Raw genomic sequence first — 16,003 nt, forward strand, 5'->3', positions numbered from 1 at the left:
CGTCCGTTGGCGCCTACAGCCCCTCTCAGGCTCTCAGCTAATCTAAGCCCGGTTACCACCTCCCTCCGGATCTTCCATTCTCTGCTCCCAAGTCGTACGGGAACTCCTACTGCTCCTGTTTCCCGAATAACCTTTTATATCCTGGCTTCAGGTTCTGCCAGATCTTGTAGGACCTCCTCTTCTAACCAGCTCCCACATTCTTGAGGAGTCCACATTAGCTTCTCAAGGGGCCTGTTCTCCAATCACATAAGCTAAAAGAACCTAATGCAGACTAACCTGTTATACCATTCCTTCAAGCTTCGCAAGCTCCTGTAGATGACAGTTCTTGCATGTCTTCAAACCGTGTAGGAGCCTCTGATCTCCTGTTATACCAGACCCGGCTGCATTTGCCCCTCTTCCAGCTCCCGCCGGCGATCATTTTCTTCCCTTGCCCCACGGTCCTGCAGGAGAGCCCATTCTTCCAGGTCACAAAGGAGCCCGTGTTCTGTCGTGCCCTGGGAAGCTCCTGGGCTCCATTAAAGAGCGCCCGTCGTGGCTCTAACATACTCCAGGTGATTCCGCAGGTCCCCCCAGCTTTCGCTTTCTCCTTGGGCCTCTCCCACGTCCTCCACACCAGTGCTTCACAAAGACGCTTCTGAGCTCGAAGTCAAGCTGGCTCCCCGCGGTCTCTGTTCATTCATCGTCTATAAAGACAGTTCACAAGCCTCGCTAAGTGCGGTCTAGCAGCAAATCTACCGTTCAGGAAAATCCAGTAGTCAAGATTTTTCCCATGATGTGACCGGAAAGAGAACAGAAGCGCAATAAACACCTGGATTCAATTCCAACTACCATTGCAAGGGGCAAGAAAGCAAAACACCCACAAAAGCACGATATCATATCCGAAACAAAGGCCAGGAACACAAATAACCAGGCGACGCATGTATGATCGAGTATGGAGCCACACCATCAACAATGGAAAAGGGACGTAAATATACCACCAGACACCAGTCGCGGCTCGCGGGGGGGGGATGTCACGCGGGGGTGGGGGCCGTGGGGGAGTGTTAAAATACATTTTTTTAAATCCTTATCCTACCTGAGGTCCTGAGACTGCACGTCCGCGCCGCCTCAGGTCCGTCCGTTGGCGCCTTAAGCCCCTCTCAGGCTCTCAGCCAATCCTTGCGCTGCCAGCAGCGCCAGGATTGGCTTAGGGCACTGTTACTGCTCGCCCGCCTGCCCAATAGGAGACCGATGTTTGAGCCTTTGCTCATCCCTCGGTCTCCTAATGGGCATGCGCCAGCCAGAGAGGACACTAGTGCGCATGACTGGGCAGGGAGCGAAAATTCGCTCACCTTCCCCAATCATGCACACTTGTGCTGCTGCCTGTTGCCTCTGCCTGGTCCCTCTGACAATCATGTCAGTCAACATGACGCCAGACCGTCCACCCCCTTCAGACTCTGAAGGGGGTGGGCGGTCCGACGTCATGCTGACTGACATGATTGTCAGTTCTCCCTCGGCTTCTTTGAACTTAAGTAAACTGATTGAGTTTACTTAAGTTCAAAGACGCCGACGCTGCGGGCGATGCTGTGGGTGGGGGGGCTACGCCCCAACGCCCTAATGGATGCACCGCTACTGATGGCAACTATTGTCGAATGGCTGGTAAACAACAAGGATATTATCCTGTATTAATATTCTTTGTTAGTGAAACTTATTTCTATAAACTTTTTAAAAAAATATTAGTTTATTCTTATTTACAACTTTCATACACACATTGGGAGTGGGTGTTCTTTTTCTCTGCCTTGGCAAACATGCATGCCTGCTCTGCAATTTGATTCCAGGTAATTTCAGCAGGTTAAATGCCCAGTATATACCAGTACATGCAATATTGGTGTGGAAAGCACCATAATCTGGGTGTCAAACCCTCTTTATTAAAGGGCAAACTTGTATTAGTCGATAATTATTGCATCTGTCAAATTGCAATCCCTGGGACACTGGATTTTAACTGAGGCGATAATTATTGCATTCTGCACTGGACCACTCATAATGAAGGCCTGAATGTAGCTTCCAGTTTACAACTTCTTATTACTTCTTATTTTCGTCATGTGGAGCAGCAACTGTTGTTTTGCAATGGTTCCCAACACAGTGTTTGAACTGGAAACTAAGCGTTTCTTTATTGGGCTATGGTCCAGGGCCTCAGCCTTTCAGGGGGCCCCTCATAGAGCCAGCTATGTTCTGCAGAAAGTCTGGCCCTGATGACCTTGAATGGTTCTTAAACAGATTGTTTTAAATAACGTTTGTGGGTGATAGCACACGGCACGGGAAAAGGGTTTCTGGTAAGCAAAGCAGAGCATGTAACTATTTATATCACGCGCTACAATAAGTTTACCTATTTGCCTATATTTTCTCTCTCTAATAATAAGACTAGATTTTGGTCCATATTACGTCATGTCATCCGACGGACCGGAGAATTTGGCAGGGATTTGGCAAATGACTTAGATGAAATATTCCCCTTATGAGGACCTAGAACAAAGAGAATATTTATATTTACACCCTTCTATACACATTTATATACATCTCTTTATCATCATTCTAATGAATAAAGACAGACCCAGTTTCTCTGTTAGCTTGCATTTATCTATTTTCTTTTCATTCGTATATGGATTGGTCAAACAGAAGCACAATATCGAATCTGAATATTCACTCAAGAACACAATACAGGTAATCACAGTATCATCTCAATTACAGAGCATGAGTTGAGTGGATAGCGTAAGAGACAAAGGAGCATCTTTCAATAAGAACAAATGCAAATACAGAATTTTATACGAACCTAGAAAACTATAGCACAACTTGCTAATAGCTGGAAATGCCAACCCTTCGGCCGAGAGGGAAAGCTGGGGCTATTCTCATGAGATATGAGGAGCAAAGTTACGAAGTCAGCTTACAGACAGCAAACGCCTCAAATAGATCTAACACCAGCGCTCTCCTCACCCTCTCTGCCTCCTTCTCTGACCAATCTATCACTAATAATTATGCCATAATGCCTATCAATTCTGTCTTATTCTTGTAACAAAATCCAGGAAAATCCTTTTCTGGTTGGCTGTCAGGCATTGACTTTTAAGTCACACCAATTCAGTCGCTCTTCCCTCTCAAACGTCCATTGTTTAATTCCATGCTGTCATCATCGTCCTTCAGCAGATGAAATCAAATCTTCTCCTTCCTGAGCACACACATTTTCAGATGCATGTGGAAACCTTTAGCAATTTAGTTCATCATAAGAAGCACCCTTTTTCCTGCAACAATAGAAAGCATCGTAGATACAATGGACAAGTAGCAGCCACTCGAGAATAAAGAACTCAATAGACAGCTCGATCTCAGTATTTCTACATTCTAAAGCAATATTAACGCTAACCCCAATGCTGAGGCCTTCTTGTAAAACGTGCAGTTTCTCTGGGAGAAATAAACATGATTTTATTATTAATTCAAAAACAAAAGCTTCATCTCATAATCTCATTTCAACCTCTTCATTAGTATAATAGAACAAAATCATTTAAAACTATTATTCTGTATTTAATATTTGCTTGATTATGTTATCAAACAAAACAAATCTTTTTTACTCATCATACATAATTCGTTTGCGGCCTACTTAGTCACAGTGTCATTTTCCCGCACCTTTCTAATTTCCTTTTCTCAACAGTATGTTAATTATTTTCAAATTAATTTCAAACTTTGTTAATAACACACCCTGGAAGGTTTAATCTGAGCAGGTTTTATTTACGCAAAACCCTGCTCCATCATGGGTGATGTGCAGGTGTCTATTAAAGACATTTTGCAGAAAAAATGTTGTGTTTACGTTTCAAGCAACACTTATAAAGAAAGTTTCTTTGAGATCAAAACAGGGCCTCATATATGAGAAATGGGAGGGTGTCACAGAGATTATTTGTAGTAATATTAGTGAGCAGCTGCTGTTACAATATTGAAAACATGTCCCTATCCCTGACTATTAGACGTAAACACATTCAGAATTTGGACAAGTGGGCCTGGGGCAGAGAGGGCATGAAAGAGCTAAAATTGGATCATAAATTCAAAGCGCATGCAAAGAGGGGACCCAAAATAGTTTGGCCCAGGGCCCCCAAAATTCTTAAAAGCAGCCTTGGCATATATATATTCCCGTTGGATGCTTAAACCTACCCTTAGCTGCCCTTTTGCATCACACTCCTCATGGTGCTGTACTCTCTGAGTGAGCATTGTTTGTGCCCAATGGTCAGGCACTGTACTTCTAGTGACATCATTCCCACTCCACATTTTGTTGTATGGCCATTATTGTGTATCATCACGTACTCTATCGATCCTTAATTATAAAATGTTCACCAAATACAATATTGGGCTACCTTCGAAACGTTCACCTGCCCTGCAATTTGAAACAGTAGACTGTTGTAAACAGTAAGTATTGTTTATCAGTGAACTTTCTAAAAATAAAAATCACACGTGACATGTAACATATATGTTGCGAGGTGGGAGTGGTCATCTCCAACCTGGCATGTCTCCTGAACCTTTATAAGCCATGCAAGGGCATCAGATACTCTCATCTTCTTTTCAACCAGTGCTGTGATCCAGCCTTCTCCCGTATCATCCCTAAATAAGACGGCGACCTCCAGGTACCAAGATTCAGTTTTCTGATCTTGTTGTTTCATGGCAGCCATAATCGTTTGGCCTTAGCTCATTGTCACGCACATGTAGATCCGTTGTGGAGTTCCTCTTGCTGCTGGAGCTGGGAGGCTGCCCTGGCTGATCCCGAGAGCCCTCTGTCAACTATCTGAGGACCGCCAATAGGTTATCCGTTGCAAGGACAATAGTGCCAATATCGGCAACAGTTGTCACAAAACACATAAGTACATAAATAAACCACACAACACTATTGTAAGTGGAGAAATATTGCTGCAGGTTTATTAGCATAAACAATATGCAAACATGGTGGGTTATCTTACGGGCGATCCCAGGGCAGGCCAGCCCCTATGCCGCCTGCCCGTCTGATAAGCCTAGAGTCACCATGGCAACGCCAGATGGTGTATACCAACTATTGGGAGGGGCCACCCCTCCCATCCGTGGACCCCCAGTCCACTTGCTTCACACGCCCCCGCCCTGTGAGGGGTGGGCGGAGCATACATGGCAGCCCCCGGTTGCTCAGACCCACAACTGCCCGTAGGACTAACGGGGCGCTGTAGTTCTTCCAGGGGAAAACTCTAGACATCCCTGGGTATCCTGGCTTAGCACCACGCTGTGCTGCTGCATGAAGTACCCCTTGGTATCTGCAGACTCTGGATCGCTCTGTAACTCTTCCTGCAACACAAAGTAACATTGTTAGAAGACCTAACCCCCCCCTTTGTACCTCCGGACGCTGGGTAAGCGGAGGGGCGGGCAAGGCGAACGAGAGGACAAGAGGGCGAGGAGGGGGCGGAGACAGTATAAATACCCCTGTCTCCTCCCCGTCCCCGCCGGAAGCAGCCATCTGCTGGGGTCTCCCCTGGTGTAACCCAGGGACTAGACCTTCCACCCCTGTGCCTTCCTGTGGCACTAAGGCGGCCGCCCTCTTAGGGGGGGGCCGCTGCGCAACCCCCTCCCCCCCCCCCCCCCGGGCAGCCTTACATAGTGCCACTATTGGCAACAGTTGTCACAAAACACATAAGTACATAAATAAACCACACAACACTATTGTAAGTGGAGAAATATTGCTGCAGGTTTATTAGCATAAACAATATGCAAACATGGTGGGTTATCTTACGGGCGATCCCAGGGCAAGCCAGCCCCTATGCCGCCTGCCCGTCTGATAAGCCTAGAGTCACCATGGCAACGCCAGATGGTGTATACCAACTATTGGGAGGGGCCACCCCTCCCATCTGTGGACCCCCAGTCCACTTGCTTCACACGCCCCCGCCCCGTGAGGGGTGGGCGGAGCATACATGGCAGCCCCCGGTTGCTCAGACCCACAACCGCCTGTAGGACTAACGGGGCGCCGTAGTTCTTCCAGGGGACAACTCTAGACATCCCTGGGTATCCTGGCTTAGCACCATGCTGTGCTGCTGCATGAAGTACCCCTTGGTATCTACAGACTCTGGATCGCCCTGTAACTCCTCCACAGCCTTGGGAGTGGCCACCGTCACTACCAGGGCCCCCCACCAAGGTAGCCTTATTTCCTTACAACCTGATGCAGCCCAAAGCTCCTCTAGGCACCCTGTGGACTCGGCGTGTATAAGACCTTGCCTGATGAAGCCAAAACCTCTTTGCCTTTTAACTTACAACATGCTGATAACCAGGCTTCCCCAGGTCCAGCCAAACAAGTCTTCGCCCATGCAGGACCGGAGCCAGCACGCCCCCTCAGGACAAATGCCCCCATTCTTCCAAAACTCCCCGTGAATTTTGACTGATATGACCTGAAACCTATAATAGGCGTAGGTCCAATGTTACCTTTGCATGGCTGAAGAACAATACCTATGACAAGCCACTCCTGCCAGGAAGTGCCCGCAGTTGGAGGTAAGAGTTGACAAACCCGCTCTACTTCCTCTTACCTCCGTTATCCGAGTCTATCACTAATCGGAGTATGACCATCACCTTCCGACAGTCACCCCCTATGTGGAGCCTTGCCCTCCCGAAACTTCTGCCCGCATACCAGGGAGCCGACAGGACAGCGTGACCCCGGGGGGAACCAAAGCATAAATACCTCACTATGTTAATACTGGGAATGCCAATGGTTCTCCTGCTACTTTGCTGCCCAAATATGCTTCCTAGAAGTTTTCCCCAATCATATGGACCCAATCGCCCCCGTGGTAAGGCCACTCCCACAACCTGCATAGCTGCCAGCCGGTGCTAGAAGGCGGGGGAAGTTACCTGTTACTCACTATAATTGTACCTGTTTTGTCGAACTAAAGGGCGGGCTACTAAGTGAGCTGACCAGGCTCTGCCCTTGGAACCAAAGGTCAGACCCAAGCCCCTCTAAGTTCTGCTGCTTCACCTGCCTGTTAACACGAATCCCAGGGCAGACCCCGGCATCTAACCCATGCTTGGCCATGCCTGAGCTAAAACACCTCTGAAAAGCCGGACAACAGGCTAACCACCAATAATGCCTTCTGAATGTACCTGACACTGCCAAGGAACACGCACATAACTGAAGCAACTGGCACCCTGCCATAAAAGTACCAATTTAGCCTTCTATGAATGCAAATGCGCAATTGAGGCTATCTGTATTAGTGCTCCCTCGCAACAGGCAGCCCTAACCAGGCAACCCGCCCCCTCTTGGCACTGGCACGCTCCCGCCCCAGCTGCCCTAGAGTGCCTGTTCATGTGTAGCCACAACCTTACGTTTATCACAGACAGATACCAGGGTATGATGAGACTCAGCTGACTCTACTGCTGAGTGCCCGTTGCACCATCGCAAGTCTGTCGTTGCCTATTCGGTGTCTGGCTGCAAAGTTAGATGACATTGCCAGCCCCAGGCCCGGGTGAAAATCGAAGCTTTACAGCTGCTGGTGCTACCGACGGTACCCGTCGCCTGATGGAACAGAATGCAATTCCCTTACTCCTGTTGGGCACGAACCCACAACCAGTTGGTCACCATGGTACAATCTATGTCCCCAAAAGATATCAATAGATAATAGATATAATACATATAATCTATGAGAAATCTATGTTCTGCAATGGCACTACGTGCAGCCTGCACCAGTCTGCCAGTGCCGAAAAGACCTTTGTCCTGCTGCCCGGCCAAATCATTCTGGCCCTTCTCTAGAAGCGCCCACCTCGGCCTTAGGTCAACAATTCGTCAAAAACATAGCTTAGCAGAGTGTGCTGCTGGGTTCTGCCTCCTCATCCATCGCAACCAATTAAGAATCAACCCTCATCCGGCCCTGCAGCAAGCCGGACTAGGACTCAAAGCGTCACACCCGGACTCACAGTCACAACCCCCGGAACGGACCTGCATACTGTTCACCGTAAGGCTGAGAAGAGAGGCTGATGATTTAAAACCTTTTTGGCTGAACATTAGACAGACCCGACAGGGAGCATCATACGAAATGAGGTCGGGACCACCGTCCCGCATGAGAATCATCCCCGGTGACTAATGTCATGACCCCTCCTAAGCCCTGGGAGATCACCCTGACAGGCACCCAGCGGGACCTTCAAATCCCAGATACTCTCAAAGTCCTTGCCGCCTGGCGGCGCTCCCTGCTGCCAGAATCTTGCTGCCCCACAATTTGCCCCCTAGGCCCGTTGGACATTAGAACTCTGAAATTGTGAGATCACCTCTCGTGGGGGGGGGGGTCGGTGGAACGTATACCATGCGTCCGGAATGTAAATGTCCGCGAAGGTGTGCCGGCATATAAGAATCCGAACCTACCCGTGCCTGAGCAAGGACCTAGAATTCAAACTGAGACCTATAGAATATGCGTGGTGCCCTGCCGCACCGCATGGCCCATCTGATCCACTTCACAAACCTTGGAAGCAAGCCGTTGCTGGTTGCCCTCAGATCCTAGCCGTGCACGCCTAACCCAGGGGTGTTCCCTTACTAACGGAGCATTCGTCCTACTGCTAGCCGGCTTACCGCTCACTGTCCCATCACATGAAATGCTAAATCCAACACAATCTACGTTCTCCGACCGCAAGCGAAATGATAAAGTGTTCACCAAACCAATGTAAACTAACCTTGCAAGCAGCACTTGTCTGGAGACATGCACATGTGTCAAGAAGCGCAGCAGGTGGCAATCAAGCTTGGGGAGCTGACCCGCCTCTGTTCCCTTTGAACCCCAAGAGGCCAACAGAGGCAAACCCGCCCCCCCCCCCCCAAGGCTAGAAGGATAGATTGGGCAGGCGGGAAGCTGAATGTAACCGACGAGCCATTCCTACCAAGGGGAGCACACAGTTACTGTGAAAATGCGTACTCATGTCTTCCACAGGATCCCACAAAAGACCGTCATGATAGCCCTAATGGATAGGTTCCACTGCCTCACTCTTGAAATACCGGTCACCCTAAGTGAACGGCTGACATAAAGACACCAGCGGCGCAGAGGAAGCCCTGCATAGAGTTCAAGGATCGTTTAAGAGTTAACTAATCTGCAGGGCTACACAGCTTGCTCAGGCGATCACCCTGGCAAGCAGACCGGCCACTAGCACACCGCGCCGTTACTAGATGTTGTGCGCACTGAAAATCCTGACTGATCACTATAGATGGCGTTAATCTCCGCGCATTGCGAATACATCTCAGTGTTCAAGTGTCAATGATGTGACGCAGGTGTAGAAACGTGAAACCAGAGCCCCCCGTTACGTGGGATACTGAGCCCATGTCATGCGTCCCTATTTTAACTACAAAATAAGCACTTCCTACAACAAGCCCATCTATTGGCTAACCAGCCAACCAACAGAAGCGTATTAAAACAGGGTCAAACATGCACGTGCCGTGGGCCCACTGGAAGGCAACAGCCATATGACGCCTGACAAGTGTCCCGCTCCTTGGAAGCCTGCATGATCACCATTCATAGCGTTACTCTAATGCGCATTGAGAAATACATTTGATTATACAAATGTCCGTGTATGTGAGTGCAAAGGTGTTGAAACGATAAACATGAGCTCCAGTTGCCTGACATACTGCGCACATATCATCGCATCTCTATATTTACTACGCGAGGAGCACTACCTACACCAAGCCCATCTATTGGCTGATCAGTGCTTAAGATTGCATATAGTGAAATAAGTACCCATCCTAGCTCAGTTGCAAGGCCCACCGAGAGCTATTCTACCTCATGTCAGCCAGCCTGCTAATACGACAGCTGGGCTGTCCCCCCACACCAGTAAACCGCCAATTCTCCATGAAAGACACCAACTGGAATAAAAGTTAAAAACTGGTCTGCAGGGCTCCCTAACTAGCTCAGGCAATGACTATGGCATGCAGCCCGGCCACCAGCACACCGTAAATTTGCTAGTTGTCCCGCTCGATGAAAGGCCTGCCTGATCACCCCTCATAGCGTTAATCTAACGCACATTGAGAATTACATGTTATACAAGTAAATGTATGTGCACACAACGGACACGTTTAAACATGAGCTCCAGCTTCATGCCATACTGAGCACATATCACTTATTCCCTATATTTACTACAAATAGCACCACCTACCACAAGGCCAACTATTGACTACCCAGCTGAGACCAGCAGAGGCGAATGAAAAACAGGGTCACAGCGCGCGTGCCCGAACTGGAAAGCAGCAGCCATAATGGAGCCGGACTGGCGATGTGCACCTAGCGCTGGCGATGAAACCGACCATCTTTTAGCCGGCAGCCGCTAAGAGACCCTTCTATGCCTGGGCGACCCTGAAGCACCGCCTTCCTTACACCACAATGATCCAGACTGGCTGTGCGTTACTGCACACCATATGTATATCGCGCGAACTCAACCCAAAGTTATTGGAGCGCTAAACATAGAACCGTAATTAGATTACACACTCATGCACGGGGAGATTAGGTGATTTGCCCAGACTCACGGGATGTGGACGCGAGCTCGAGGCTCGAACCCTGGTTTCCTGCACCAGAAGCGACAGCGCCGACGGACCACCTTCTCTCTCAATTACGGTCGCCTAAATTAGTCAAAACAGAGGAGCACTCGCGGCCCAAGTAATGTTCCTAGTGCTCCACAACCTGCAGTTCTAATAGTAGTCAAGCAGAGCAGCGCTACCTCCCAGTGACCTACCCTAGTGCCGCGCTTGCATAGGCAAGCTGCCTGGGGCCGCCAAAATGCCCTACACCATGCGGGTTGAAATAAACATTGGCATTAGAGAACTCATTGTGCCTGTCGAGCCGCACTGCCAACCCTCCCACTCGGGATATGCAGTTGGCCAATGGTACAGCGCCAATAGCTTGTAACGTGACGCCGCATGCTCTGCCCTACCTAGTACATAGGCAAGGCAATTACCTCCGTTCACTTACAATCGGTATGCTAGACGACATATGATCAACTCGTCCCTCCAACCACGTGCTACGACTCATTCAAGCAGCGGTCGGCAGCTGTTAACACGTAGCCCCATCTTAGCGCTCTATGTATAACCAAATAAGCACTTAGCCTTGAAAACCCGCTGCTCACTTCATAGCTCCCGCGAACATCAACAGAAGCACCCAATACGCCATGTACTCGGGACAGCCTTGCGACAAGCTGTCCTGAACACCGCATTATGCCTTTGCTCAGATGTGCGATACTTATGCCAATTATCGTCGCACCCCAGGCCCCTCAGGGGTCGGACCACCTCGTGAACCTGGGTTCCTAAACTCTCCACGCTTGGGCTATGTCACCAATGAGACAGCAAATCTTCATATGGGCACAAATAACTTACCCGCCTCCCTAACTGCTCATCTATGGCGTCACAATAGCCGTTAGCGCATGAAAACAATGCAACCTACGGGCATAAGCAAATTGCCTGCCTGCCAGCAGATCATATATGCAGGCACAATAGCCTGGGCACCCAGCACGCAAATCTAATTGTTCTCAGCCCCGATGCTGACTGCGGTGATGCATGTTTCCCCCTCGTGCTGATACCAGCGCAGGTTCTACAAGAGACATACCACGACCTGCATGCACTCACATCGTGGACAGTGAAGCAAGTCCACGGTGGTGGACTGTCCCAATTATATTGCGCGTACTCGCCCCAAAAGAGATGACATTTTTGACCCTTTGACCCATAAGGGGATCGAACACGTGCCCGTGATGTCATTAGCCCCACTCTCTAACAAACTGCGCTAACCAGTCTCGCTCAACATGGTGCCAGAAATGCATCGCACCGGCATGCGGAGGTTAAGTGAGTTGCCCAGGATCACAGGCTGAAGACGCGACCTCACGGCTCGACCCTGGTTTCCCTCACCGTGGGCGGAAGCGCAGCCGGTGGGCTCCGAGCCGGAACAGTGTTGCACCGGCATACGAAGGAAGAGTTTGAAATCGACAGGCACAAGACTTAGAGCAAGCTCCTGGTAGATGTAAGAGATTAGTCCAGGATCACCGGGTGAAGACGCGGCCTGGCACCGGTGGCGGAGAATAGTGATATGCCCAGGTTCACGGGGGAAGATGCGGCCTCGCGACTCGAACCCTTGATTCCCGCACCCTAGGCGGCAGCGCATCCTGCGGCATTGGACCGGAACTAAGAATCACTTTTTTAATAATCACGCGGTCGGGCAAATAACACTGGGGGGGACGAGAACCTGAATCGTGCCTAATCAATAAAGTCCGGTGAGATAAGTGAAATCCTATTTCAGCCGACATCTGCAAAACGTACAGCTACAGGGGGGGGCGGCCCATCCACGGAGATAAGTGCGGCCATCTCATGTCATCCCTACTGGTAGGCAGTATAGTTAAAGGTTGCTTGGTGTGAAGAATCACAAGCTCACAGTCGATTTCTAGCCAAATTAACCCTTTTTGCAACATTCATCAATGTTCTAATAATGTATGCATTGCGGTGTGTATGCAGTTCTAGATGAACGTTTGTAGCTCACTGTTGAATATTAGGACTTTAAGTTATAAATTGCAAGTAACAAAAAGATGCCTCTTTTGAAAATAGTAACCAGCTGACCTATTCACGCCATACGCACTCTGTAATCTACTTGGTACACGTTCTTTGCAGCAGGCACATTTCACCGAAGTCAAAACCTCAACTATACAAAATCCTGCTCGCTCTCCAGGAAGATAATGAATCACATGAGTTATCTGACATTTATGTGAGGCCTGGTAATTGCCGCGGAAAGAAACGCAGCATCCCCAATACCAACCAGTCACAGGGGAGGGTCGCTCAAAATTCATCCTACCCGGCCTCACGCAAAACCTGGACACCTGTGGTACCAATGAACCACGTGAAACGACACAGCGTGGAGGCTCTGCGAAAGGGGCAAAACACACCCGGACTACTCAGACTATGCTGGATTTGCTACACCCCCGCCACCAAAATCCCCACCAGGGGCAGGGCATGCGAGAGGGCCATACCAACAACACAACCTCCGAGCTACAAGCTCCACGACTCACCGCACACAGAAGAGGGACACCAGCCAGACCAGCGGGCCACCCCGTGGAACCTCGCGAGCAAACCACGGACGGCGAGTTGGGCCAAGGCGCGCGAGTCACGACCAGGCCCGGAGATACCAGCGACGAGACGACGCAAGCCCTTCAAGGCGAACGAGAGGACAAGAGGGCGAGGAGGGGGCGGAGACACTATAAATACCCCTGTCTCCTCCCCGCCCCCGCCGGAAGCAGCCATCTGCTGGGGTCTCCCCTGGTGTAACCCAGGGACTAGACCTCCCACCCCTGTGCCTTCCTGTGGCACTAAGGCGGCCGCCCTCTTAGGGGGGGGCCGCTGCGCAACCCCCCCCCCCCCGGGCAGCCTTACAATACATCGGCTTGGGCCTATTCGGACCAGGCCCTCTTCGGAAATTCTTATTCCCCTCCATCATTCCCAAAAGTGCATTGCATGGGCGAGGGCTAAGGGCAAATAAAAAAAACAGCACTTCAGCATGTAAATAAACAAAACAGAGCCAAATGTTTGCATGTTTCATATGCTTTGTCGCATAACAGCAGTACCCACAAAACAATGGTGACTTTTCACCTGTGCTCCTGCTCAAACACACGCTTTCCTCATTAGTGTGATTGATCTCCGCATTCTGATTCTGCTGCAAGCTGTGATTCTGCTCCTGCCTTTGATTTCACCTTAATATTACTGTGCTACACGCTGTGTTTTTGCAACTGCATATGTTTTGCAACTTAACGTGATTGTGCTCCAAACTTTGATTTTGCTTCAAACTGTGCTTTTGTCCAACATGCGTTTCAGCTTTTACAATTTGATTGTGTGCCCAATATTATCACTGTGCTCCCCATTGTGATTGTGTTTTGTTTGTTTTGTTATTTTGCTCTTTAATTTGATTCTGCTGCACACAGTGGAGTTCTTTCTGAATGTGTTTTGCCAAACTAAAACAAAGATATCCTCTTTCCAGATCACTTTCCTCCTGGCTTCTCAAAAACACCCTGACAGCCTCCACTGCTAATTAGAAAATCTTAATCAATCACAAATATAATAACAAACGCCATATTCTGAAATCTCGACTTCATTAAAATAGACATACTATTTTTTACTAACTCCATACTTCTATATTGCATACATGGATACAATCTGCTCTTTCCCATAGTCTGAAAGAATATTAAAATCACCTATTCCTCACTACCACGATCAGAAAAGTGACCTCCCTACACATAAATTTATTAGTAACAATGATCCAATCACTGACTGTAATCTACGCATATACAACACAATGTTTGATCTCCTGAAGGCCATAAAAGCCTCTCCCATGACTACCCTAAACAACAGCAAAATCATGCTGACCATCCCAACTGATGACAACACCATCAGTTCACCATCCGCCAGAGGCACTAACTCTCCTCAACCAACACCTTACCCCTCAGCGAGTGAAACCTGCATGACTCTCAGCAGTGAAATTTCTTGACTACCTTGATATCACTCTCTCTCTCAGACACGACTGTCTGATCTTCACACTGAGGTTCTTGGCCATCCTTACCACTCATGTCCATTCCACCAACAATGACATAACTGGTGCCAATTACTCATATGACTCACCAAACCATAATGATACATGATCCTAATGAGATGTTTGAGTTGATGCCATCTAGCCCACAACAGCCCTTCTATTGGCTAATATACTGATCTCTCACCTACCCCTCCAAACAAACTGCACAAACAGCAAAGTGGAACAGGAACACCTTCCACTTTCTCTCACATGCACTTTCATTTTAGAAACTGTATTACCGACCCCTCCATGGCTCACTTGACTTTAACTTTCCAGACTGTACCCACACACATCTTTAATATTCATAAACATGTTGCCACCACACAATTAGCCATCAGTACATTCCTCACAACAGAATACTCTACAACGTCAGACACCACAACTCAGCCCATTCTCAGTATCTTCAGAACTGGCCACCTCAAACAGAATCAGAATCATTTTGCCCAAGTAACCTCAATGGTATCAACTTGTCTCATGTTCATGACCAAGTATTGAATTCTCGCTTCAAAGCTGCCCTCCTATACTGAAGGACCACAGTTTCCAGTCCCACATCCAGATCTGCTCAAATACCTGACACTATTCAGGTCAAGGAAATTTTGCTCAACTCATCCTTCAGAACACTATTTAATATTATATTACCACTAGAATACAACATTCTCCACCGTGATGCCGCAGTGAAATTGGTTGGGAGGCGATAGTCTTTCATACAAGCAGTCCCTTATGTGAGGATTTAGATGTATGATATGCTATGTCGGTACGGCCTTACTGTGTAATATACTCCCAAAAACTGTCTTGGGTCCAGCCAAGCTCATTTGTTAAACATTAAGCTTAACCCTGGGTATCTATGGCTTTGAGCAGCAAGCCTTAAACAAACTAACAAGTATAAAGCATTTAACAGCACCAAACAACTAAATAAAGTCACACAACACGAAAGAAATTCACCCCAATGTATAAAAATAGATTATATTTTTATGAATTTTTCAGAGTCTACGATGAGCAAAATCCACAGGAGGGTACCAGAGATACATACTCTAAACAGAAAACGTACATCTCAATTTAACTGTAAACAAGCAATAGTAACTGTAAAGTTTGTAGACTTTTGAAAAGTTTGTACAAGTTGAGTTTGACCATCAGATTCAACAGGGAGAAGGCTTGGGTGGCCAATAAGGAGTATTTAGACAATTACCTGGCCACCAAAGAGATTGCCATTACAGTTCCAAACTTTACAGCATGACCCCTGTAGACTTCAATTGAGTGGTCCTGATGCTGTGGATGCTGGGAATGCAGGAGATGGAAGATGCTCAAGAATGGTCTTGATGCTGTGCAGTTGACGGGGTGCCTTTGCAATTCTTCCCTGGGTTAGATGGGGCGACTTTGGGCACAGAGGTCGGGGTCCCTGGAAGTTCTCTTTAAGATAGTAGAAGGCCAGCTGTGGCTGAACTACC

The sequence above is a fragment of the Triturus cristatus genome, chromosome 3_1, assembly GCF_964204655.1.
Source record: "Triturus cristatus chromosome 3_1, aTriCri1.1, whole genome shotgun sequence".
Taxonomy (NCBI): Eukaryota; Metazoa; Chordata; class Amphibia; order Caudata; family Salamandridae; genus Triturus; species Triturus cristatus.